Raw genomic sequence first — 27,836 nt, forward strand, 5'->3', positions numbered from 1 at the left:
TGGGCTAGGCAACAAGGTCTTATGAAGAACGATATGGTGTGTGAAAATAGGTATTGTGTTGGATACAACGAGATGAAGCTGGAGAAAACTACAGGGAAAGATGGCGAAATTTGGAGCTGCTCCATTGGCAGGGACTGTAGAAAGAAATGTTCAGTCAGGAAAATGTCATTTTTTGCTGGCAGTCATTTAGACATTTCTAAAATTGTGCAACTGTCTTACATGTTGGTTTTCGAACTCAGTAGGCAAAAGTTTTTAATAAGGGAGCTCAAAATTGGCAGTGAGCACACTGTGTTCGATTGGTGCCAATTTTGTAGAGATATCTGCCATGAATATTTCTTAATTGAGCCAATAGTTTTGGGCGGCCCTGGCCATACTGTTGAAATAGACGAGAGCTGCTTCGTCAGCACCATCGAAGCCATAGGTGCGAGAGCAATGGGTCTTTGGTGGTTATGACGTTGAGACAAAGCAAAGCTTTATGGTTGCTGTGCCACAACGTGATGCTACCCATTTGCTGCCAATTTTGCAACAGTATGTTTTGCTACTGGAAACACAGCAGTTTCTGATTTGTGGCAACGTACAACACCATAGGTAACTTGGGCTACTTGTCGTTGCAGTGTGTGGCTGATTTCGATGAGTGATTTATGTCCAGCATTTTGATGATGTGATAGGTGAAAGCAGACAGTTGGTATTGATAAAAATCAAAATTTCTGTTATGTAAGCTAGGACTAGTGGGCCAGGGAAAAAAGTAACCAGTCGCTCGGTCATTTCAGAAAAAAATTGATATTTGCTGGATGAATTCCCGAATGTTTAATGGGTTTAAAGACATTTTTAAAAAAAATTTATTCTCAACATTTAGAAACAGTGGCTATTTTTTGCTTTTACAGGCATCTGTTTTTATATAAATTATTCAGTACTGAGTTGCCCCAGAAATTTCAAATAAGAATCATTAACTGGACTATAAATTAAAAACCATGATAACCATGCTGAATGTATTCCTTAATATAGGCCCTACTTTTAATGGCTCAAACTTGTTGATTGCAAGCTAAAAAAGCTCATTCTTTAAACTATTTAATTGAATAGATAAAAATTCTACTCGTCAAGCAGCGGCAGAACACATACATAAAAGACAGCTGTAATTAGCAATCTTTTGGAGCCAGTGGCTCCTTCTTCAGGCAGGAGGGTGGAAGGGGAAGTAATCGAGTGAAGGAGAAAGACTGGAGAGGTCTAGGAAAAGGGGTAGATATTGGTTAAGTCACCCAGAACCGCGGGTCAGAGGAGACTTACCGTACGGGATGAGAAGGAAAGACATTACTTACGGCAAGTCTCCTCTGACCCGCTGTTCTGGGTGACTTTCCCGATATCTACCAATTTTCCTAGACGTCTCCAGTTCTCTTCCTTCACCCCTCTTCCGTCTTTTATGTGCGAGTTCTGCTGCCACTTGGTGAGTAGATTTTTTATCTACCCTAATTGTATTTTTCCAAAGTAAGAGTAATTTCTCAGCCTTAATATTTATTGTGCTATTTCACTATACAGTATAACTACTTCTTATAGTGAGAAGCTTACACAAAATGTACACTATTTTAAAAAATTGATTTTTTGAATTTTTTCATTCTTTGACCTACAATATCTTTGTAAGGAGAGCAGATAAAAGTCTGAAAATTACACACTTAATGGATCTTCATGATATCAAACTTAAATTGGAAGTAACAAACAGAAAATATTGTGGGGAAGTGTAATCAAAGACGGCAATTTATTGGCAGTACGAAGGAGATTGCCTACACTACGCTTGTCCGTCCTCTTTTAGAATTCTGCTGCGCGGTGTGGGATCCTTGCCACATAGGACTGACAGAGTACATTGAAAAAGTTCAAAGAAGGGCAGCACATTTTGTATTATTGTGAAATATGAGAGAGAGTGTCACAGAAATGATAATGGATTTGGGCTGGACATAATTAAAAGAAAGGCATTTTTTGTTGCAACAGAATCTTCTCATAAAATTCCAATCACCAACTTTCTCCTCTGAATGTGAAAATATTTTGTTGACACTGACCTACATAGGAAGAAACGATCACCATGATAGAATAAGGGAAATCAGAGCTCGAACGGAAAGATATATGTGTTCCTTCTTTCTGCGCTCTATACGAGATTGGAATAATAGAGAACTGCGAAGGTGGTTCGATGAACCCTCTGCTAGGCACTTAAATGTGATATGCAGAGTATCCATGTAGATGTAGACAAGCCTGTACAAATCTGTGTGTTGTCATCCCCCTTCCACCAACATCTGTTCACTCACACTTAGTTAATAATGAGCCCTTGAAGTGTGCAGTTGAACAATCGAGTCTCAAAATAATGAGAATAGTTTTTCTAAGTGTTGGTTACTAACCTTGAAAACTCAATAGTGTGTCATTTAATTGCCAAAGTCAGGATAAATTTCTGAAGGACAAAAGCAAACCTTGGCAGTTGATGAATGTATAGTTCTTGCTGACTTTTCTGAAAACTATTCCTTTGTTGTTCAAGTGAAATACAAGGGCACCACTGGGTAAACAAACAGGCCACAGTTTGTCCATTTATGTTCTGTTATAAAGATCCAGATAAACTAGAGTCATAGTTTTTGTGTTGCAAATGATTACTTTGAGCACAAAGCTACAGCAGTGCATGCTTTTCACCTGCAGTTAACAAACTACGTAAAACAGCACGACAGTTCCATAAACAAACTGATGAACTTCTCTGATGGTGCTGCAAGCCAATATAAAAGCAAACAAATATTAATATCTCATTTCTCCAAGAAAAAAAGACCGTTGGCTTGGTGCAGAATAGCACTTTTTTGCATCATGCCCTGGGAAGAGTGAGTGTGATGGCATAAAGGGTACAACAAAGTGAGCTGTCACAAAAGCTAGTCTGCAACGGACCTATGAGAACCAAATCTGGACACGTCAAGAAATGTTCACATTCTGTATAAAGAATAGGTAAAAGGGATTACGTATGTTTCATTAAATGTGAGGAAATACGAGAACTCTATGCCAATGTCTTGGAGGAAAGATTCAAAACTTGTCAGAAGGTTAAAGGCACCTGATCTTTTCATTGTTTTATACCTTAGTCATACAACTTGCTCAACTGTATCACTGTGGAAAACTTGTACCACTGACACTTCAAAGTAAGGACATAGTGGCTTGTGTCTATGACGAACAGTGGTGGATTGCCAAAGTTGGTAACATTGCTCGTCAAAACCAAGATGTGGATGTTACATTTTACCAGCACCAAGAACCCCGTTTAAAAAATTTGAAAAGGATCAATTCGAGAGGCCCGTTAAAAATCATTAAAGGAGTTGTCTTCTCCCCTGGAATTTATGACTGTGACTAGGCGAACATTTAACCCTGTGCCCAACATGAGTGAAGAAATATCTCTGTTGTTCAATAAACAACATAGTAAAAACAAATAAGTTGAGAACGGGATAATGTAATGAATTGTCTCATTTTTTAAAGAGTTATCCTAGATATTTTTAAATTATGTAATTTATACACTGTTTCCATCAGCCCAGATATTGCAAACAGTAAGAAACATATTTTTGACTCGTATTTGAAATTTTTTTGTCCATGGAATCTCAAGGTTGAAATTTATACAGAAGTTTGATATCATAAAGGTCTATTAAATGTGTAATTTTCAGATTTATATCTGGTCCATTAACAAAGATTTGCAGACCAAAGAATGAAAAAATTCAAAACATTTGTTTTTAAAGTGTTTTTAAGTATAAGCTTGTCATAATTGTTTCTCTAAAAAAAAAAAAGGTATCTATACTGAGTAGTGTAATACCACAAAATGTATTAAGGCTAAGAAACTACTCTTTGGAAAGATAGTATTAAAAATGGGTTTTTTAAATTTACAACCAACAACTTTGAGACATTAAAAGTGTATTCCCTAATACATTCAGCAGGGTGATCATGGTTTTAATTTATGGTCCAGTGTCTGCTGAAATAAATACCTCTTATATGAAAGGTCTGGCGCAATCCATTACCGAATAATTTAAAAAACCACAGACGCTTATAAAAGTGTAAGAATGCTTGCAGCCTGAAACAAAAATGGCTGCTCTTTCTAAACGATAACCAATAAATGTTTTTAAAAAATATTTTTGAGTCCACCAAACATGAAGGAATTCACCCAGCGAATTCTTTCTACGAGAATGCAGTTGTCTCTCTTTGTAATTTTATTGCTTTCTCAAGTATGTTTCCCTTTGGATACAATTAATTGATAGTTTTATGGTTTGGATGGTGTACGATCTTCCACAGAATGCTTGTATTTACTTAATAGGCACACGTTTCAAAATCCAAATATTAGATCATTATTTCTCTGAAGGAAACATTTTTTCCAGTATAAATCCTAGAGGCAGAATTGTATTGTTTACATTGTGACTGCAGCACTACTCTTCTCTCACCTGTTGTATATAAATATTTCTGGAATAATTTTATCACCTGTTTAACAGGACACTAATGACAGCAGCGGAGAAGCTTGCCGCTGTTCCTGATGTGGATATCGACCCAGAAGGAACATTTAAGTATGTTCTAATAGGTGTCTTTGGTCCAGAGGGTCCTGATGGCAAAGAACCGAGCAAATTAGTGGTCAGTAACTGGTAAACTAATATTTGGTCAACTTTGTGATACATTATTATTTGAGAGACAGTCGTTAGCATCATTTTTCAATTTTCTCAGTTGAATTTTTCTTTTGATGTCGGTGACTTCCAATGGGGAATTGTAGCCTAAGGTTGGTTGTTATCTGCATAACATAGTGTTTCAGTGTTTACTGTTAAATTGGAAGGGAGATGGTGGATGGTGATACAACTGAAAACACACAAAAAATTTTCACTGAAACACTATTGAACTACAGTTGTGGCCCTGTGTGCTATGGTATCTTTGTCAGATAGTGTTGACAGAGGACATGAAAAAGCATTCAAAGAAGAGCAACTTATGTTGTTTTATTGCTAAGAAGGGGGAGTGCGCCATGGACATGCAGGGTGTGTACGACCCGGAAGAGCCGGGGAAAAACCCGGGAAATTTTTCATTGTTTTTGTTTTCAGTTAAATTTGTGTAATTTTGATTGGTAAGAACCAATACTCTAACAAAGGATATTTCTGTGTCTCAATACTGCAGCAATAAAACATGAACAAGAGAAAAAACGAAAATAAAACTTAAATTTCAAGGGAAATGCACCATATACAGCAACAAAACGGTGCTCATACAAGTGTCCGCCAACAGTAAAATGCGTCAAAGGCCTTAGGAAGACTGTGCAATGCTTTGTAACAGCAAATTGCCTCTGCTGAGCGTGACGTCACAACTGTTTACATTAAATTCATTTTAACAGTTACGAGCTCGATCATGCACATGCACAGTTGAGTAGTACCTTCTCCCGCTTCTGGCTACAGAAATTGTTGGCTGTGTAAGCAGTCGCAGCAAGCAGCTAGATGCTACTGGGAAAAATTTTACTGGAGCGCCCAAGCTGCCAGATTTATACATGCGCAGGAGGTCCAAATCTAGGGAGGGGGGGCAAATTCATATTCTTGAGGGGGGGGGAGGAAACCTTGTTTCACAAAGCGACTCGCATCCAGCGCACGTTAGTTTGTTAGTTTATCTATTATTCATATTACGTTGAAACTCATCCCTGTCAGTTTTTGAACATTTTTAACACATTCTAAGTTGATTTTGAATGAATCGTAAGTTGATTTGTGAATGCGTGCGTAGTGTACATGTTTCCTCTGTCAGTGGAATCTGACAGAGCTGAGCGAAGTAAGGCTGAACGGATGAATGCCAACCGCTGTCTGATTGTGTGGTTGATTGTGTTTGCGAATGATGAGCGTTGTTGTAATTACTAGCGGAATCCATAGATTCAGATTACAGGAGTGGAAATAAACGAATAACAGGTAAGAATGATTACATATTACGTTCTCGGTGTATACAAGAAAATGAAATTTTGCCAAAAAATTTTTGGGCAGATCGCTATACTAGTAAGGGCGAGTTGTACAGTCCACAGCTAGCAGCTACTTTAAGTTTCTAGTTCACCTTTATCTCTCCCCATATATTTTTATCTTTCATTTTCATTTCAACCTCATGTTACACTTTCCACCTTCTAATACCATGTCACCCTCACAACACCCCCACAAAAAAATGGTCTTTAAATATGTCTGCTTGTGTCTGTATATGAGGGGATGGATATGTGTGTGTGCGCGCGCGAGTGTATACCCGTCCTTTTTTCCCCCTGAGGTAAGTCTTTCCGCTCCCGGGATTGGAATGACTCCTTAAAACCCACATCCTTTCGTCTTTCCCTCTCCTTCCCTCTTTCCTGATGAGGCAACAGTTTGTTGCAAAAGCTTGAATTTTGTGTGTATGTTTGTGTTTGTTTGTGTGTCTGTCGACCTGCCAGCACTTTCATTTGGTAAGTCACATCATCTTTTTTATATATATATATATATATATATATATATATATATATATATATATATATATATAAATGAAATTTTGACAAAAAATTTTTGGGCAGATCGCTATACTAGTAAGGGCGAGTTGTACAGTCCACAGCTAGCAGCTACTTTAAGTTTCTAGTTCACCTTTATCTCTCCCCATATTTTTTTATCTTTCATTTTCATTTCAACCTCATGTTGCACTTTCCACCTTCTAATACCATGTCACCCCCACAAAAAAATGGTCTTTAAATATGTCTGCTTGTGTCTGTATATGTGGTCTTTAAATATGTCTGCTTGTGTCTGTGTATGTGTGGATGGATATGTGTGTGTGCGCGAGTGTATACCCGTCCTTTTTTCCCCCTGAGGTAAGTCTTTCCGCTCCCGGGAGATATATATATATAATTTTTTTTAACGTCCTATCTCAAACGCTCGAGGGGATGGCGGGGTATTGCCCCGGTTCGGAAATATTAGAGATCCGTGACCGATGCGCAGAACAGTCTGAATTACAGTTGGGAAGTGTGTAGTCTCCACGTGACCCATTTTTACATTTAGTGTTTTTGCTGTTTCCTCTTCATTTACTGCTCCCACGTCAAATGAAGACAAAACAGATTTCTGTGGCCGGGAGCTATCAAGTGAATTAAAATACATTCACATAATTATGGAAGGCTAAACTGTGTTATTAGTAGCAGATTTTATTTTATTTCCATCTTTCTGACAGTCAAGCGTTAATTGCCTTTTAGAACAATGAAGTTATTTTTGTTGGTTTGCCAAAGTTATTTTCTTTCATTGATGTTTTCCACTAAGGCAGACAATATAATTGAGACAAAGTGTTTAATTCCACACACTGTGTTTGCTGCATTTCAAGTGCACATTTTCAACTTCTAGCTTATTTGGCATTACGCCATAATAAAGAACCAAATATGAGACAGGACAGTACTGGTACTCCAAGAAAATTTACATCCCAAAAACCACATAGAAAAGCTTAATAACAGGTCGTGGGATTCTGGACATACAAATTTGCGCTTTAAATGTGAACATTTTAGTATGGGTCATGAAATTCTGATTCTCTTGGAGTATCCTCTGATGTCTTGTTTCTTACATAATGTAATATCTTTTATTGTTTCACACGTACGAACATGCGGGCTCCCTACGACATCGTAGCTGCGCTTGCGCAGTGATGCCCGTCATCTGGCGCTCTCTGGCAACTGCAGATACGAACCTATTTCTAACAGGTCGTGGGAAAATATTTCGAATGGTGGGTTGAAAATCGTTACCATCAAAGTACCATTCTAGCAGTTACACCAGAACTATGTGAGATAATATACGATGAATTTCTTAAATCACAAAGTGTTTGACTCTCATTTAAAAATCAACTCTTTGATGATGAGCCATTTAGATGAATTTTGAGCCTGGAAGATCAGACATTTATGTCGTTATTAAAAATTTTACTGGCACCTTTGTGTGATACATCTTAAATTGTAATACGCGCATAAAAGACCAACATTTTATGTGAAAGCTTAGCTTCTCTTGCAGCGTATTAATCTGATAGACCAATATTATATGTGAAGGCTTTGCGTTTCGTTTAGCAACACTATTTACATTAATTTGAACCATTAACTTTTTCTGTTTGTGTGTTCGCGCTACTTAACAGTGATGTTGCTGTTGGTTGACTACATCACGTGTCCTAAGCTCTGAATACCTGCTGTGATCGGCTGGCGAAATCGCGTGAAATGAGCTATGACTAACTTACAAAAGCACATCCCAATCTCAATTTCAATGCTTTGGAAAGTAACATGCGGTGTTTGGTGGAATTAGAGTTCATACTTTCCTAATACAAAAATATGCAGCATACATGTTGCTGCACATCAAAGATCTTTCCAAAATGCGTGTTTTTTTTATTTTTTTCCCTAAAGCGCCAGGACATTCTACGCCCGTGTATAAAACCATAATCAAAGGACTTATAAGTTATACAGTTCCAAGAGAAAATATACCGTCAGTTAACAGGGAAAAAGTATGTTTTCACTTGGGAGAAAGTGTATTTTTGACTGAGAAAACTGGGAATTTTTTTTCCTTGTCCGCGTATACCCTGACATGATATACAAGTTGGGGTGACAGTCATTAAAACAAAGGTGTTTTTTGTTATGATGAGATGTTTTCAGGAAATTTCCTCTGAATGGCAAAATATTTTGTTGGCACCCACGTACATAGGGAGAAATTATTATCGTGATAAAGTAAGAGAAATCAGAGCTCCCACAGAAAGATTTAAATGATATTTTTCCCCAGTGCTGTTGAAGAGTGGAATGTTACAGAAATAGTCTGAAGGCTTTTCGATGAATCCTCTGCCGAACACTTAAGGATACAGGATACTTATAAATGGTGGAAAAATCAAAATTTTTTAAATGACTTTATTAAATTCTATAGTCTTTCCTGATTACATTGATATATACACTGTAGGGTTTGAAATGAAAAAAGACCTATACATACCAAATTTTAAAGTTACGGTCATGTACGAGGTGCGACAATAAAGTAATGAGACTGATTTTCTTTGCAAGGTGTGGCACCCCTGCAGGCTTGCGTAGGCACAATATCTGTGACCTTGGTCTATAAGCCGCTTCTAGTCCAAGCGGCATGTTGAAGCAACTGCTCAGTCACGAGTTGTGCTGTAATAAGTTAACACGTGTTAGTGTCTCTCATCACAGAAATGGAACTGCATAATATTGCGCAACAGTATGCCATTTCTTTTTGCGTTAAATTGAGTGAAAACGCGACGACAACTTACGGTAAGCTTAAGAAGGCTTTTGGAGAGGAGGTTATGTCAAAAGCTCAAGTTTCTGATTGGCATAAAATGTTTAGTGAAGGCAGAACAAATGTTGAAGATGAAGACTGCAGTGGACGACTGTCAACCTCACGGATGGGTGCATGAACTCGTAAAATCTGATAGAAGTTTATCCATGAAAATGATTGCAGGAGAACTGCACATCAATCGAGGAACGGTTCGTCTAATAATAACATTGCTGATAATTGGATTCTGCATCACGATAATGCACTATCCCATACTGCTCTGTCAGTACAGTAATTTCTAACCTCAAAACAAATTTCGGTACTACCAGAGCCACCTTATTCACCAAATATTGCTCCGTGCAACTTTTTTCTCTGTGAAAGAGTCAAAATGGCGGTCAAGGACACCATTTTCAAATAACACAAGATGTCCCAAGAGCTGTGACGAAGGTCTTGGAGGATATTACAGAAGATTAGTTCCAGAAATGTTACCATCAATGGCAGAAGTGCTAAAGAAAGTGTGTGCAATCAGAAGGGAACTTTGAAGGAGACAACACGAAAATTGACTAAAACTGTAAGCAACATTTTTTTTTCACATCAGTGTCATTACTTTACATTCGCACCTTGTATACTGCCATGCCCCCTTTATTTCTGTTACAGAAACCAGTATTATTTTGAAAAGAACTGTGCACTTTCTTTCTGTTTCCAGCGATTATATGTATGATACATTGTATATGTTGGTAACAGTGCAGGTTTCTAGCGTCTGTAAATGATTATCTTTGCAAGTATTTACTTTTGTGTTCTGAAGCAGTTTGTTCACATGTTAATAAACGTTTGTTTCCCAAGTGCTACATATATTTGTGGAAATACATATTTTTTAGTGTGCCACACATCAAGAAATTCAATAAAAGGAAATTCTGTGGTAACCAGTTGACAAACAAAACAAGCCACACTGTTGAAAGTAACCTGTGTGTCAGTTCTTCAGTGAAGAAATTCACATGTGGCACGCCTCCTGGTGATTCAAATTTTTGTGTTAAAAATGACGCTGTTTGTAGTGGATTTGTTGTTGTTGGTGTGGGTATCTTATCTTCTTTGATAAAGGAAGTGGAAAAATGTAAACAATGTGATGGTGTAGGCTGTCTGGAACTAACTGAACAACAAAGTAGCAGGAGGGGTTTAGCGCCAAAATTAGTTGGTCTGTGTAGATCCTGTAATAAATCTACCTCGAAAATGACTTCGAACATTGTGCATAATTCATATGATGTGAATTTGAAGTTCGTGTACGCAATGCGTGCAATAGGAAAAGGAAAAAAAGGCTGCACAAACGTTCTGTCATTTGATTGATCTTCCTCCTCCCAGTAGGTTCAGCAAGTACATAAGAATACTTTTAGGTGCCTTGACGGTTGTGTCTAAAGCATCTATGAAATGTGCAGTAGAAAAAACTGTTAATATTAGTGAAACAAGGGACATTGCTGTTGCACTTGATGGGACATGGCAACATCGAGGACATCGTTCCTTGAATGGTGTTTTAAGTGCTACTTCTGTGGAGAATGGAAAAGTTTTTGATGTTGAGTGCTTATCTATTGCCACACCTGCCATAGTAACACTGAAGGACATATTGAACATCAGTGTTATAATAATTATGATGGTTACAGTAGAGGTATGGAGAGTGATGGAGCTCTAAAATTATTTCAGAGGTCAGTGCCCGTTCATAACCTTAGATATACAAAGTACCTGGGTGATGGGGAATCTAAAGCTTTCAATAAAATTAATGAGTTCAATGTTTATGGTGATAGCTTCGTAACAAAACTGGAGTGTTGTGGACATGTGCAAAAGAGGATGGGTGCTAGATTGAGGAAGCTAAGAAGAGAAATGAAAGGAAAATTGCTATCTGATGGAAAATCTCTGTCTGGCTGAGACAGATTGACAAAAACTGAAATAGACCTCCTTCAGAGGTATTAAGGACTGGCCATTAGACAAACTGCACCTCTGAATGATGATACAGCAATGAGGAAAGCTGTATGGGCCACCTACTTTCATAAGTTGTCCACAGATGACCACACTGTTCATGGACTTTGCCCTAAAGGAGTAGATTCTTAGGTGTGCTTACCAAAAAGCAAAAGAAAGTGGTCAAATATACTATCAAAATATCATAAGCATTATCTTCTTGAGCCTGTTATGAATGAAATAAAACCAATTTTTAGAGACCTGAGTGGACCCTGTTTTGCTTAGTACCACATTTACTAGAATCTAAGACGCACCTGAAAAATGAGACTCGAAATCCAGGAAAAAAAAATTTCCCGAATCTAAGCCGCACCTGAAATTTGAGACTTGAAATTCAAGGGGAGAGAAAAGTTTTAGGCCGCACCTCCAAATCGAAACAAAGTTGGTCCATTGTAATATGAGACACAATTTAGGTCAAATGAATGACGATACAGCTACAGTAGTTTGGTTCGAGTCGTAAGCTCAGTAGTTAAGCTTTACCTGGTAGCCATTACTATGCGTCAGGCGCTCCGTCCGTATTATACGGGTACCCTTCCTCTTTCGCGTACTTCGTTAGCGAAACAATGGCAAGAGACTGCTATTTACTGTTACCTATACTCCTGCTTTCTTTGAGAATGATCAACAAGAACCAAATAATAGACAGCGTACGATAGAAGATATTCTGAACGGGAGTTTAGCGAAAATTTTTCTCCGTTTGAAAATCTTTGCAGGCACCTCGTTAGTACATTACATTCTGCACTGAAATTAGTCATCTTCGATTTAAAAATCTAGTCAATTGCCGTGCTTCATTTCTGACTGTATCACTATTAGGCATAAGAATAATACAAATATAAATATGGGATGATATCTATATTTTTCCGTGTTTGCTGTTGTCTCACTCTAGTTTCGTAGTTTATTAGGCAGACTGGATTTAAATGAGTTAGCAGCAAACACGAAAGAATACATGGCAAAATGTTTATATTCTAATTATTCTTATGTGAAGAGAATACTGCATGCTATTCACAATTCATAAAAGTTCCTATAAGGAACCATCTCTTCTCACAGTTAGGAAAAAATTCAGAACGTAGAGTTGGCCATATTGACAAACATCCCAAACAGTCTTGCCAGTCGGATTTTCGTAGTGCATTGAAATGCTGCTACATTCAAAGGTGCACAATACGGAATTTGTATTTACTTCGTTGGATAATGTACGAAAATGCAGTGGTCGAAACTCGAGGCGGAGGAAAAACTTGTCTGCCACCCCTTTTTCTTTTTCTTTTTTTTTTTTAATACACTCATGCAGAGGGTTTGGCGCCAGTATTTATCTTTGTGCCTGCAAAGCATGCCTGTGTAGCGCTACGTATATTCGACAGCAGAAGTTAGTTGTGGCGGCACCTACCAACATTTTCCAGAACTTCCGCTTACTTTGCACTCAATTCTAAGCCGCAGGCGGTTTTTTGGATTACAAAAACTGGAAAAGAAGTGCGGCTCAGATTCGAGTAAATACGGTAAATGTCTTCATGGGGGCACTCAGAATACAAATGAAAGTTTCAACCATTCCATACGGGAAAGATTACTCAAGAATGTTTTTGTAGGAATAAATACATTAATAGTTGGTGTACTAGATGGTGTGCTATGTTTCAATGATGGAGTGATAGGAAGGTAGGAAGTCCTGAGAAATTTAGGCATAAAATGTGGCTCTAATATGAAAGATCAATTTCTTCTGTGTGACAGACAACGGGTGCATGAAGCTGAGAGATTCGCTCTTAAAGTTACCAAAGAAGCAAGAAGTGCTAAAAGGAATGCCAAGAGGAAGCTTGAAGATGAAGAAAGGCTGCAGGATGTAGACTATGCTTTAGGAATGTTCTGAGGCACAGTTTAATTGGACTCATATGTTCATTCGCAATTTCCCGCTAGTTGTTTTCTTCAGAATTCAGGTACAAATATTTCCTAAAGTTTATAAAGCATTGCTCTCATTTTTTCTGTAACTTTCGGTAGTCCATACTTATGTAGTAGACCTAAGCTTTATTGCAGAATCAGCTAAATCATAGAAAAAATAACATTTTTACTAGGAAAAAATTATAAATATTAAATGTAAGATGTGATACTTTTTTATCCTTGTAATATACGTAATAGGTGGAATTAAATAGGTCTAGTACCTCAGCCATGTCATGCATGTCTGGTAAAAATTTGGTCTCCTTCAAATGTATAACATTGGATCAAATGGTACCTCAGTTTGAGGAAGAATTTCCTTGTTACTTTTTTTAAATAACTCTAAGCAGGTTCAAAAATATTCAAAATACTTCTAATTTGTTTAGAAAGTGTGATCTATTACCTGATATCAACAAAAAAATCTTAAAACATTTACATTATAAACAGTGCCTGAAAGAAATAGGTGTTGATTTTTACATAATATTGAGCTGGAAAAATGCCGTGTATCCTTAAGTGTGAACTGCCAGATAGCTGTGTAGATTTACACGAGAAATATCGTCTGGTTTGCACTGATGATGTAATGATGTGAGGGGGCTGAATGCATTTTTTTTTTCCAAATTTAATGTGCCATTATCAACAGAATGATTGCATGCAGATCATTATATTGGCGTGTGAGGTTTTGGGATTGACATTTATTTTTTTATCGCGTATCTTGAGACTTTGAGCCAAAGCTCATGGGATGAGGTGGTACCTAGTTTACAGAAAGCTGAATATATAATTTATAAACAAAAAATTACAGAATTAATAAAATATGAAATTAAGAGAAATTAGGATAAATTACATGTTGCATAGAGAAGTTCTCATGTATTGTGAGGGTCTCCTGTGTGGAATTCTAGCATACCACAAGGTAACCTTTGTGTGTGGATTTGAATACTCAGGTGTATCACTCTTTTTTTCTGCCCTGCTGGGAAATTTGGAAAACAAACCCTGGAGAAATCTTGTTTTTTGTCTCAGTAGATGAAACAGTTTGTTTACTGGGATTTCCTGCATCGTCGCTGGCTGGGTGCAGCTTAATACATGCACCGCTTCCCTACTCCCTCATTCTTACTGCTTCTCCACTTCCTACCACTCCCCTCAGCTTGCAGTCAGTGCTGCCACCACTTCTTGCCATTAGCCTAGTAGCTGCCGATGGGTGGCGTGAGGGGTGGTTTGTTTTGATATGATTCTTGGAGATTGTTGACCCAGTGGCTGGAGACAACGGTCATATGTGCACGAGTTGTGTCTGAGTGATTGTGTGAATATGTGTGTGTGTGTGTGTGTGTTATTTTCCAAGAAAGGCTATGGCCAAAAATTTAGTTGTGAGAGTGTGATTGTCTTTTCTACGTGTCTGTCCATGGTTCAGCGATCATCTTTACGTTGAGTTGCTACCTATCTTCATTAGCATTAATTCTCAGAGTATTTGCACAAATTGATGGATTTATCACCACCATCTCATTTTGTCAACATAATGTCAGTGACTTGTGTAAAGCTGGCCACATGAATGGACTTCCATGATGGGCCAAAACCACAGGCCATTTCTGTGGGTCTCTCTAACGGATTGGGTCTGCCGATTTGAAGCCCATCGTTTCCCAATAATGTGCAAGCCCTGCCCATCGGATCTAGTCTCGCCGATCTGCTCCCAGGCCGGCTCTGTTTGTGTGTGGTATAATGCAGTGGGTTTTCGTGATTTATCCGAGGACTCAGGACTGTGGTGCTCCTCGGCAGGCCAGAGGCCACGGGCGATGGAGTTCAGGAATTGTGACTTTCTCACTGCAAGTACAGTGTGCGGTACATTGTTTTATAAACATTTTATTTATTCTAGTACATTTTGGGGCTTAGAAAATAATTTATACAGGATGTACATCTTTTTTTTTTTTTTTTTTTTACAAACATTCAGTACGCGAATCATGAGTGACCCAGCAGACATCAATACAATAATCGAATTCGTGCCATACCTGTCCCAGCATGGCATCGTCGATTGTGATATTTGTTTCTCGTATTCTCTCCCGGAGCTCCGCTACATCACGTGGTAGAGACCATACGTACACCGGATCTTAAATGTGTCCCCACAGAAAAAAAGTCACACGGAGTGAGGTCTGGTGATCAGGGAGGCCATTTCATGAAACAGCTGTTCCCTTCTGTAGCACGGCCAGTTCATCGATGCGGCAGCTCCGTATTCAGGTACCCGCAAACTTCACGATGAAAATGGGGGGGAGCCCCATCCTGCTGAAAGATGAACGGAGAGCCCAATTGCATCTGAAGCATCAGCCATTGCTGCAACAAATCCGAGTAGGAATATCCAGTGACAGTTCTCTTGGCGAAGAAGAATGGCCCGTACAGTTTTCGACACAACAAAGCACAAAAAACATTTACATTTAGCGAATCACACCCAAATTCAATGCATTCGTGTGGATGCTTTGCACCCCAGATTCGACAATTATGCCTGTACACTTTCCCATTAGTGTGAAAAGTGGCTTCATTGCTAAAACTTAAGCGATCAAAAATTCCATCCCCGTCCTTATTCAATTGTTGCAACTGTGAACAAAACTCAAAACACTTGTCTTTGTTGTTGTTATTGACCTTCTACCCTAGCTCCAATCTGAATGGTTTCATAGACAACTTCTGTCGCATGACTTGCCACAGTCAGTGGAGCCATTTCGAGTTCATGGGATGCAAGACGCACCAAATTCACTTCACTCACACTGGGATGTCTGCTTCTCTGTGCTGGGCACAAGCAACCCGTCATAATAAATTTGTTGTGCCTTCCTTATTGGTGGTTTCTTACCGTACTTTGTTCTAAACATCCATTGAACAGCTGTAGCAAACACTTTGTTTGTCGAACTCCAACACGCAGAAAGCTCGCTCCGCACCTGAACTTGCAATGTTTATGACTGGTGTTATCGGCAAATCACCAAAATATGCTGCGGTGGTATACATGAAAAAGAACTTTCAGGGTTTCCTTCAAAAAGACATATGTGTGATATCTGTGCTATGTTTGGTTCTTGTGCAATAAATAATTGAAAGTGTTCCCAGATGTAATGTACACCCTGTATATTAGAAAGTATGAGCGATAGGAAGAACAACTTGTGGCAGTCACAGGCGGTTTGTATGCTATGTACCTGTATATTTTGGCCTGCCTTATATACTACTTTCAATAGGCCTACTTTTTTCTGAGGTTATTTCTGAAATCAGTGTAGGTATTTTAAATCTGTCTTGCGACTCCAAGGAAATGCGTATTTGTGTCACCAAATATGTTTAGTTTTATTGAAATAAAATAACATCAGTGCTCTTCATGGAATATTATATACCATTGTCTTTCTTTCTCCATCTAAAAACTGTTCATTACAAAAGATGCTGACATTAGTACTTAAGATTTTTGCTCATGAGGGGAAGAAATACAGAAGTCCTTACATTTTTTTTGTGAACTTATGTCTTTACTTGCCCTTGAGACCTCGAAATTTGTCAGGGAAAAATGCTAAAACTTGCTGGAAATCAGGGAACGTCACTTGGGGAAACTTGCGGCAACCCTGAATGTTCACAAGCTGGCACTGCAGACCTTGCTGACTGCATTTTTCAGGGATGAGAATATTCTTGCCAAGTGCACAGAATTGCCCCAAACTATAACACCATATGAGATAACAGAGCAAAAGTAAACAAGCTTTTGTGTTTGTGTCCAAGACATAGTGTATAGTGAAGACAGAAGTGTTCATTTTCTGCTTAAGGTGTTGAACATGATACTTCTGAGAGAGCTTTTCATCTATTTTCAGTCTTAAGAATTTAAAATGTCTGTTCGACCAGCTCAGGACAAGACTATTTCTATTTTACAAGAGTTCAGTTGTTGGCAGTGAAGTATTAATCCGTTCTCCAAAAGCCATGTGCTGATGTTGCCAACTACCTTGTCAGCTAGATGATTTACGTTATGTTCAGTGTTTTCCGAGAGAACACATGTCCGAATATACAAAAGCTTTCGTTTGCATTTGCAGTAGGTATGGAAAAAAAAAAAAAAAAAAAAAAAAAAAAAAAAAAAAAAAAAAAAAAAAAAAAAAAAAAAGCCCCTGTTTGTGTTTCCTATAGATAGTGGATATAACAACAGCTCCTTTAAGTTATGTTTTCAGATTATTTTTGATGCCACAATTTCCACTCACGTTGCTACTTTTGTGTTTTCTTCTTGCTTAGTACTCTTGATACATTTTGTTGAAAGTTTGACTATGGTTCCTGCTACTAGGTGCGAGGATACAAGTGAGTTGGCTTCCATTCAGACGTCTACGATGAGACGATGGACAGGGTGAAAGGCCTCGGCGTTGATACCGAGTGCACTGGTGGTGGTAGAATACAGCACGACCCCAGTGCCAACGTCATCAAAGCGTACAGCTACTCACAGGTGATACCAAAAGCAGTGAGTTGTAGAAATGACAGTATGTGTCATCTTGAGCTGTTATTCAACTTAATTTTTTACTGTGTGACTGGTTTCAGTTGAAGACCATTTTCAGGCACCTGTTGTATATACATCGTGGATACGGGAAAATTTGGGATGAAAAGAATGTTTGAAAATTATAGTAACAATACAAGCAACACTTACAGAATTTGATTACCAGCAAAAACTATATATATCAAAAGAATACAATGTCAGAAATATAAATTAAATATCCACAAGCATTGTATGTATTGTTACTACAATTTTGAAGTATCCATTTTGCCTGAATTTTTCCTGTTTCCATGCTGTGGGTACAACAGGTCCTCAAAAATGGTCTTTGACCAAAACTGGTTGCATCATAAAAAAAAATATCAACAGCTTAAGATTAAAAGAATCGATTTCTGTGATTTTATCCTTGCTCAAATGGAAACAGATGAATCTTTCATTTCAAAGATTGTGTTTAGTGATGAAGCAACTTTCCACACTAACGGGAAAGTCAACCGTCACAATGTCTGTGTATGGGGCACTGAGAATCCGCGGGAAACAACTCAGTATGAACATGACTCGCCTAAGGTGAACGTTTTCTGTGCCATTTCAGCCAATAAAGATTTTGGTCCCTTTTTCTTCGAAGGTGCTACTGTAACTGGACTACAGTATCTGGAGATCTTAGAGAATTGGCTGTTCCCTCAGCTCGAACAAGAAGCACAATAATTCGTATTTCAGCAGGATGGAGCGCCACCACATTGGCACTTATCTGTCTGTAACTACCTGAACGTCAACTACCCCAGGCGATGGATCGGCCGCCAGGCAGCCCGTGACAGAGCACTTCGTCACTGGCCTCCAAGAAGCCCTGATCTTACCCCCTGCGATTTTTTCTTATGGGGGTATGTTAAGGATATGGTGTTTCGGCCACCTCTCCCAGCCACCATTGATGATTTGAAATGAGAAATAACAGCAGCTATCCAAACTGTTACGCCTGATATGCTACAGAGAGTGTGGAACGAGTTGGAGTATCGGGTTGATATTGCTCGAGTGTCTGGAGGGGGCCATATTGAACATCTCTGAACTTGTTTTTGAGTGAAAAAAACCTTTTTAAATACTCTTTGTAATGATGTATAACAGAAGGTTATATTATGTTTCTTTCATTAAATACACATTTTTAAAGTTGTGGTATTCTTTTTGAATCACCCTGTACAGTTAGTTCTGGCCCAAAAAGCCATTTTAAATGTTTTTAAAGTACAACAAACAGTAGCATTTCTACTGTAATTTGTAAGCCATGATGAACAGTAGCACATAGTGTGAGTTTGCTGCCTTTTTATTTCTGTGGGACCTCGCTATGTGTGTAAACCGAAAAATGGCTTTTCGAGCTGAAACTAGTTGCTTAATTAAAAATATTTTTAGTAACTCTATTATCTTAAGCTGAAAAATATCATTTTCATCCAATGACATTAATAATTTTTGTGTCCTCTTTTTCACTTTTGCCATATGGGTGTGTTCTGAGAAGGTCTATCACATGTTTGTTTCTAAGATTGGTACAGTTGTTTTCTGTCATTAGTTATTGTATGCTGCTTTTGACCACTGAGAATCAAATTTTTCAACTGTTTAATATCAGGATTTAGCAGCAAGTTTTTTTACTCAAGTGTTAAAAGGTGTTGTATCTAACAACTATTTTTCTGATCTTCACAACTATTTTTCTGATCTGAAGATTGCCATGCAGGAACTCAACAAACTAGTTCTGATCTGATTCAAAGACTGCATTCATTTTGTTGGTAGAGACAGTGGGGAGCTGTCCTCTTCAGTCATCATTATCCAGAGGTGAAGCTAGTTTCTTTCAGTAGTGGCTGTCATTATTGACTTCAGTCTTCAAGAGTGTGTCTCAGAAATCATTAAATCAGCAGCAGACTGTTGGTTTATTGCATGAAGAGATTCCAAATACTGCTTTAAATTCACTTCTATCTTAAATTCAGTGCCATGTATGAATGTTTGCTTTTAAACTCCATTGCTACCTCAGTCTAACTGATGTGTGTACAAAAGGAGTGAACAAGTGGCCCTTGTAATATGCCTAGTGTGTTAACAGTGTACACCACTACACATTGTCTATTTTAAAAAATGAATCACTCTGCAGCAACCCAGAATGTCTCAGAATTCCCACACTATGCAGTACAGTATCCAAAGATTGTTATTCTGTGAACAGAAATCCATTGGTGTTAATTAGATGTGTACTGTACTCTCCATTTAATGTACAAAAGCAGTTGTCCAGTAGCAATTCATTGCAAGAGGAGGGACAATTTCCAGTTTTGTTATTTATTTTATTTGCCCATTTAAATAAAGCTGACTTAGGAATTTTCCCTTATGTGGGGACTGTTTGTACTAGATAATGTGTCTGTTTGAAGTTCTATATTTGTATATTTTGCTGTTCATGTCACTTCTGCGTAATTTTTCATTGATTGTATCGATACTTGTTTGAATTCTGATATGTTGTGAAATTTCAAACATTTGGGAATCCCGTGATAAACCAGTACTATTACCGTCAATTGTAGGCTTAAACTAAACTGTGTTCTTTCAAAAATTTTTAGAACAGTATGCCTATCATCCTCATTCAAAATAGTCTGTCTCTTATTTTGTTGTCCAACTATGTGAGAAATAGTTTAGTTTCAGAATTTTGAGATGCCTGCAAAACTATACTTTGTAAGTTAGTGCTACCAGTGTTTTGTATACGTAATTTACGTAGCAAATCAATGCTTTGTGGTTCACAGCTCAGCCAAAGTATACATCACCCCTGAATTTCATTGTATATCGATGCAAATAAATGTGTATTTTTGAGAATTTTCGGAAGTTACCATTGTCCTGTGCATAATCTGTGAGCAGTCGGGGTTTGTGATGTAGTTCCTGTAGCAGATTTTCTGCCAGACATTTTGTGTTACATCTGGTTTTCCCTTAACCCTTTGCTGGCCAAAACTCTATTGGATCTTTTTTTTGCAAACTTTTATACATAAATATGTTACATTGAGTGATAAATTGAATAAAAAGTTGTTTTGAAAAGTTTCAGTTTATTAGAACAAAAACTACAGAAGTCCTCATTTTTGGGACATTGGCCAAATGCGCTATCCAAATTCACAATCTTATTCTCCATGCATAATATTGTAAGAAGCAACACAAACATTAAATAAAGAATATTGTAATGTTATGGAATGTATATTGTACTGGTTGTTACCTATCTCGTTTCTTGATAACTGAATGATGTGGAATCTTACGCGGTATATTGTGGTAGGACCACATTCGCACCACGTGTTTGTAATTGATAATAATATGAGTAGTTCCAGCACAATTTCAGCAAGGCTTATTTATTAGTAGCTGCTGAAAGATTACGCACTGCAGATCTCGTTTGTCTAGGGGTTTTGTCTGCAAAACATTACTCTAACAAGCCTGGCCTGGGTTTTCTTCTTGTTTGAAATAAACACTACCGGGTTCGAATTACTTTCGGCTAAAAATAATATTTATTCGTACTCTTTGTTTAGTAACTACAATATTTTCACTTCGAACATTGATACCCTAAAAATGCATTATACTGTACTGGTCACTTAAACACGTCCATCTCCCTCCAATACCGACAAAGAATTGGCGTGCAAGCCAACATGTGCCCGGAAGTTGCAGACATTCCTGCATTCCAGATTCTTTGGTCTTCTGACCTTAATACACTCCAAAGACACATATAAATAAATACATATAAATATACCACATTTATCATCTCAAACAAATCCATTATTTATCATAAAAGAAAATATTCATAAATAAATAAATTAAACACATTGTATGGCAACATAATGAAGTTACCTTAACTCTCTACTGTGGGCATCGTACTTTTCGCATGAGATAAACTTTATCTCTGACAGTTAATTACATTACAATAGCCCACCAGGACTTGCAAGTGTACCTTGGTCCACTTGTCAGTCTGATACAGAAATTGCATCATTGTCTTGGCTTGTATACAACTTTTTATCACAACTGTAGTAAACTGTTTATTCTTTCATCAACCATTGACTTCTTCCTTTGTCTCACAACATAAATACATATGTCGATTTGTTGCCCAGAAATTTACTATAAAATAATACTAAAGTTAAAACATTTTCTCATATTAGAACAAACATAGTACTAACTCCTATATCATCAGTGAGTTTGCAAAAGTATTTCAATTCAACAACACTATTCTCTCATGAGCCTTGTGAATTATGTTATATCAAAATTAAGAGGCAAAATAAGCCAACAAAGTATCTTTATGGGGTTATAAACAGAGCTGAATAAAACCAGTTATGGTGAGCATGATGTAAAACAAAGGCACACTTGCATATACAAGAAAATATATTCTATTAACTATACAATTATTTTTTATATATATATATATATATATATATATATATATATATATATATAAATTTTTTTTTTTTTTTTTTTTTTTTTTTTTTTTTTTTTTTTTTTTTTTTTTTTTTAGCATTATGGTCTATTTAAGTGAATGAACAAATTTCAAAATTTATGAGATTTGCTATTCTCAAACTGTGAGGGTGGGTGACATGTCTTGTCTCCTAGCATCATCAATAAAATAAAATCCCTTATTTATCAAGTTTACATATTTTGCAATTCATTAAATACTGTAAAATTACTTTAAAAAACACATAGGAATCATGAAATCTAATCTTATAATATAATTACGTGACAATCAGTCTAGATACAACATCGTTTTGCATGAGATGTGTTACATGGCATAGTATGGTGACTGCATTTTTTTTCTTTCTTTCTTTACTTCCAGTAAAATTCTTTCCAGATAAAGGCATGTTTTTAGGCTCGGTTTGCTCTTTTCTCAATATACGGCTTCAAAGAAACAACATTCCTAAGACCAAACAGCTTTCTCGACTTGGGATATACTAATCGGTACGCATTTGGATGGGGTTCTCAATAATCTCAAATGGCCCAATGTAAATGTCAAAGAACTTCTTGAGTTCTGCTGTTAGTAACTTTGATCGTTCGTGGGATTTCACTAAGACATGGTCACCTACTCTGAATGTGGTAGCCTTTATTTTCCTATTATGTCTGCTTTTCCTAGCTTCACCTAGTTTCTTCATGGTTTTCTTTACAATCTCTTCACGTTCTTTCATTGATATTAAGCTACATTGTGGAAAGTCTATTAATTCAGAAATAAGATTTGCTGGTCTGAGGTGAAACATAATTTCATATGGTGAAAACCCAGTAGAGCTATGCTGCAAGCTGTTCATGATATCCTCGAAGTTGTTTACATGGTCGGACCAACTAGGATGTTTGTGACTACAATATGTCCTACAAAGTCTCCCTATTTCTCTCATGTACCTTTCTGCTGGGTTTGAAGATGGGTTGTACATGGATATCAAGATATGTTTTGTGTTAGTTTTTTTCCATGAATGCTTTCCAGTTTTTTGAAACAAATTGTGAACCATTATCAGATAGTATAGCTTTAGGTTTCCCTACACTCTTGAAGTAATCTCTCTCAATTTTTGCAATGATCTGTTTACTTGTAGCTTTTCGCACAGAATAAAGTTTAATTAGTTTGGAAAATACATCAACCATGACGAATATAAAACAATGGCCACCTTTGCTTTTAGGTAAAGGTCCATAAAAGTCTACAGCTACTAAATCTAATGGTTTATCTGGAATGATGTTCTGCATTTCTCCCTGACATGTTCTGTTGCTTACTTTTACTCTTTGACATTTGTCACATGTTGATATTTCGTTCCTCACCTTCTTTACCATGTTATAAAAGTAGATATTTTCTTGTAACTTTTTTTACACATTTCTGTATTCCACAGTGACCATAACTCTCATGGGTGTACTTCATTAATTTGTCTGCCTCACACTCTGGCCAACATAGCTTCCAATTGTCAGAGTCCACATCTGTTCTTCTAAAGAGTGTTCCCTTAAAGACCTTATAGTACTTGTCAAGTTTATCATACCCTCTTTTGCCTAAACAGTCCTTAACCAATTTCCAATTAGGATCGTTATTCTGTCCCCTCCTGATGTTATTGCAAAGTGTCTTTATGAGCTTTTCATCCTGGATTCCCTTCATGTATCTTATTTTAAATTCCTTTTCTTCCTCTTGATCAAACATTTCCTGATCTCCTCCTACTGGTAACCTGGATAAAGCATCAGCTACTACGTTTTCTGATCCCTTAATATACACAATTTCGTAATCAAACTGTTGCATGAACATTGCCCACCTGGTTAATCTACTGTGATATAGTCTACACTCCTGCAAGTAACTTAAAGCTTTGTGGTCTGAATAGACTTTTATCTTGTGTCCTAACAGGTATGTTTTAAATTTTGTAAACGCCCAGTGTACTGCGAGTAATTCTTTTTCTGTGACAGTGTACGTTCTCTCATGTTTAAGTAACATTCTGCTGGCAAATGCAATTGTACAATGAAGATTTTTTTCATTCACAATTTTCTCCTGAAATAGTTCTGCTCCTAGTCCATAATCACTACTGTCAGTGTGAAGACAAAATGGCAAACTAAAATCTGGTCTGTGTAAAAGACTGTTCTTACAAAGTTCATTCTTAATTTTATCAAATGCTTTCTGGCACTCTTCAGACCAATTCCATGGAGTATTTTTTCTAAGTAAGTTGCTTAAACATGTTACATTAAGGCATTGTCCATTTACATATTTTCGATAGAATCCACAGAGTCCGTAGAAAGACTTTAATTGTTTCCGGTTTCTAGGAGATGGAAAGTTTACGATAGATTTTATTTTCTCCGGATCTGCACTTATCCCTTCCTTAGTAATGACATGACCTAAAAATTTTAGTTCTGACACACCAAATTTACATTTTTCCAGTTTTAATGTCATACCACCTCTTCTGAGTTTCTCACACACCTTCTTCAATAACTTCAAATGATCCTCCCAACTTTGATTTGAAACTAATATATCGTCTACATAAATTGTTAATTCTGACACAACTTCTTGGCCAAGTACATAGTCTAGTGCCCTTATAAATTCGGCGACTGATGAGTTTAATCCGAAAGGCACTACACAATACTGGTAACATCTCCCATTGTATAAGAAAGCAGTGTACTTTCTAGAACTAATTGCAAGAGGTACTTGATGAAAACCTGAAGTTAGGTCAAGGCTTGACATAATTTGGATATTTTTAAATTTATATAACAACTCATCGATGTTCTCTGGGTGGTCAGTTTCTCTGTATAAACATTTGTTTAACTGTCTGGAATCTAGTACTAATCTGACTTGTCCATTAGGTTTATTTACAGTGACTAAGGGATTATTATAAGGGCTTATACTCCTCTCAATGATTTCACACACTTCCATCTTTTGCAATTCTTTCTCCACTGCTACCCTTTTCGAGATTGGAATACTGTATGGTTTTGTAAAGAAAGGTTCATGTGGCTTCAACTGTAAAGTACATTGGTATCAAATTACTTTACCTGGTATATTGCTAAATACATCACTATATTCTCACAAAAATAATTTCAAATCTTGTTTCTGGTTCTCAGTTAGTTCTCTAGCCTCGACTACTTTTTCATTTACTAACTTTTCAAACTCTATCTCATCTGTATCGAAATCTGTGACATGGCTTTCAATGTACTCACCTTCTTTTGTAAATTCAATACTGTTCACAGTCTTATTCATACAAAACACATTTGATTGAAGAAGTTTCGTAGTGATGACTTCACCACTTGGTAGAGTCATCATTAATTTCTGCCCTGCCCAATCAAATGCTGCACTTACTTTTGTTATCCAAGACATGCCTAGGATAAAATCCTCTGTGAGATCAGGAATGACGAGACACCCATGTGACCATGATACTCCTTCAATTTCAAAAGTAATAAAAGCCTGACTCCTTATTGATTTACTGTGCTTCCCGGTAGCACCTCTTATTTTAATTCCTACCACAGGTAACTCGACATAATCCTTATTAGTTTTCAGTTTTTTACTTAATGATTCTGATATCCCAGATACTTGACTTCCTGTGTCTACTAAACACTTTCCTTTCCATGATCCTATCTGCACATCAATAAACGGACTGCTTACATCAAAGTCAAATTTTTTGTTAATATTCTCATGTAATAAGTCATCTTCAATTTCACTGAATCCATATCCCTTTCCAGTATCCTTACCTGTATCATTACTACCAGAGTTATATGCTGTTATTACCCTAATTGCATTTTCTTTGGCCTGATTACTATTTCTGAATATTTCATTAAGCCAACTACATTCATTTGTGCTATTGTGTGTCTCTCCTTTATATTTCTGTCTTAACATTTGTGCAATGTGATACTTAATTCTATGCCACCAGTCTGGATACAAAGTTTCACATATATCAAGTGTTACCTTTCTGAAATTTTCATCATCCTTAATGGCACTACTGTTAACCCATAAGTTAAACAAAAATTGCTCACTATCTGACATTTCATCATCTACTCCCCTAATGCTGTTAAGATTACCTGCTGTCAATTCCTTCTCATTTTTCTTCCACGTATTAAGATCAAATAACTCATTGGCTGAAATTCTGGCATCCTTATCATTGAAATTGTCAACTGTGTTCATGTGTACCTCGCTAATTTCATTACTATCCTCTTTTATATTAGTAATCCCTAAAGCTTCCAACTCCTCACTTACACCAATAAAACATCTATCTTCACTACTATCCTCAATTTCCTTTTCTTCCCAATCAACATCACAAAAATTATCATCTTTATCCTCTGCACTCTTACCTTCAGTATGCAGATACACATTTAAATCATCCTTACTAGGTGCTCTTTTCATTCCTAGCCCACCAGACTCTTCCATAAGTTCTCTAATTCCTAATACACTTTGATCATTTGAACAACTATTTTCCAGCAAGGTGCTCCTCTCAGCCCACTCATAGAATGAATCTAAGTTTAAGTCTTCACAGTTTTCTAAGCAATCAGTGTCTTTAAATAACTTACCTTTTGTTTCTGGTTTATTTGTATGTCATATATTATTTGTAACAGATACTACATTAATGGGATAACACTCCTCTTTGAAATAATTACTCATTATGTCACAGGTATCTTTCTGTTTAGTTAGACAGTTTGGGTTGGCCCTTTCCATTTGTGTATAAGTAGCTCCTACCTTGCGGACCGCCAATGGAGCCTCATTCAGTTTTTTAACTCCTGTTCAGTTCTCCCCATACCATTATGACTATTCCACTCCTTTGGTTTATTTCCAAAGTGTCTGTTACCAGATTGGTTATGATTATTTCCATACTGACCTTTGTAATGGAAATTGTGTCCTTGTGATCCCTTGAAGTTGTACTGGTGATTTCTCTTATGAGAATCACTACTTCCAAAATTGTGTGTTTCCTTTTTATCATGTTGTGTGTTTCCCCAAATTGTATGCCCTGTCCTTTGAAAATGGTTTTGACTATGGTGTGGTGGTTTACCCGTTTTCTCAATAATTCTGTCTAGTTTGTCAACATATTTCAAAAACTGATCTATTGTGTCATCTGGACCATAAGCTAACTCCCACTGTAGTTCACATGGTAGCCTCCTTTTGAGTGCATCAATTTGAGTGAGTTCATCAAAAGGTTTGCTTAGGCGAGTGAGTTTCCTTAACTGATTTCTGCAAAATTGCTTCATGCTACGAAATTCATGTTTATAAACAGGTCCATTCAAGAATTCGCTTTTTATTCTTGCCTGTTCTGTCTCTGACCAGAATTTACTTAAGAACCTCTCCTCGAACTCTGCAAAAGACATTCCCTCAGTACAATAATGATTAGTCCATGACAATGCTTCACCTTCTAGAAATCTTTTCACAAATTTAATTTTCAAATTATCATTCATATTTGGAAAAAAGTTATCCTTGCAATGCTGCAGGAAATCTACCGGATGCATACTGCTCTCATCTGAAAAGTTTTGTACTGGAATATTGTACCACAAAGTGCCAATATTGTTCGGCAAACTATTGCTGACCATATTGCTACTAACACTTTCAAGTTTCTTAGTGATGTCATTAATACTACTTTCTAAACTCTTGACTTCATTTTTGTTTATCTGATTATTTACATCTATTTTTTCAGTAATAATTCCTATCTTTTGTTCAAATTTGCTTTCTACTTTAACAATTTTATCGTCTACAAGAGAAATACGCTCAGATACTGTTTCTTCTACATGTTTGATATCTGAATGCACAACTTTAAACGCATTATGGATTTTCTCTCTACCTGTACTTGCTTCAGTTTTCA

Source organism: Schistocerca americana, chromosome 7 (genome assembly GCF_021461395.2).
Source record: "Schistocerca americana isolate TAMUIC-IGC-003095 chromosome 7, iqSchAmer2.1, whole genome shotgun sequence".
Lineage (NCBI taxonomy): Eukaryota > Metazoa > Arthropoda > Insecta > Orthoptera > Acrididae > Schistocerca > Schistocerca americana.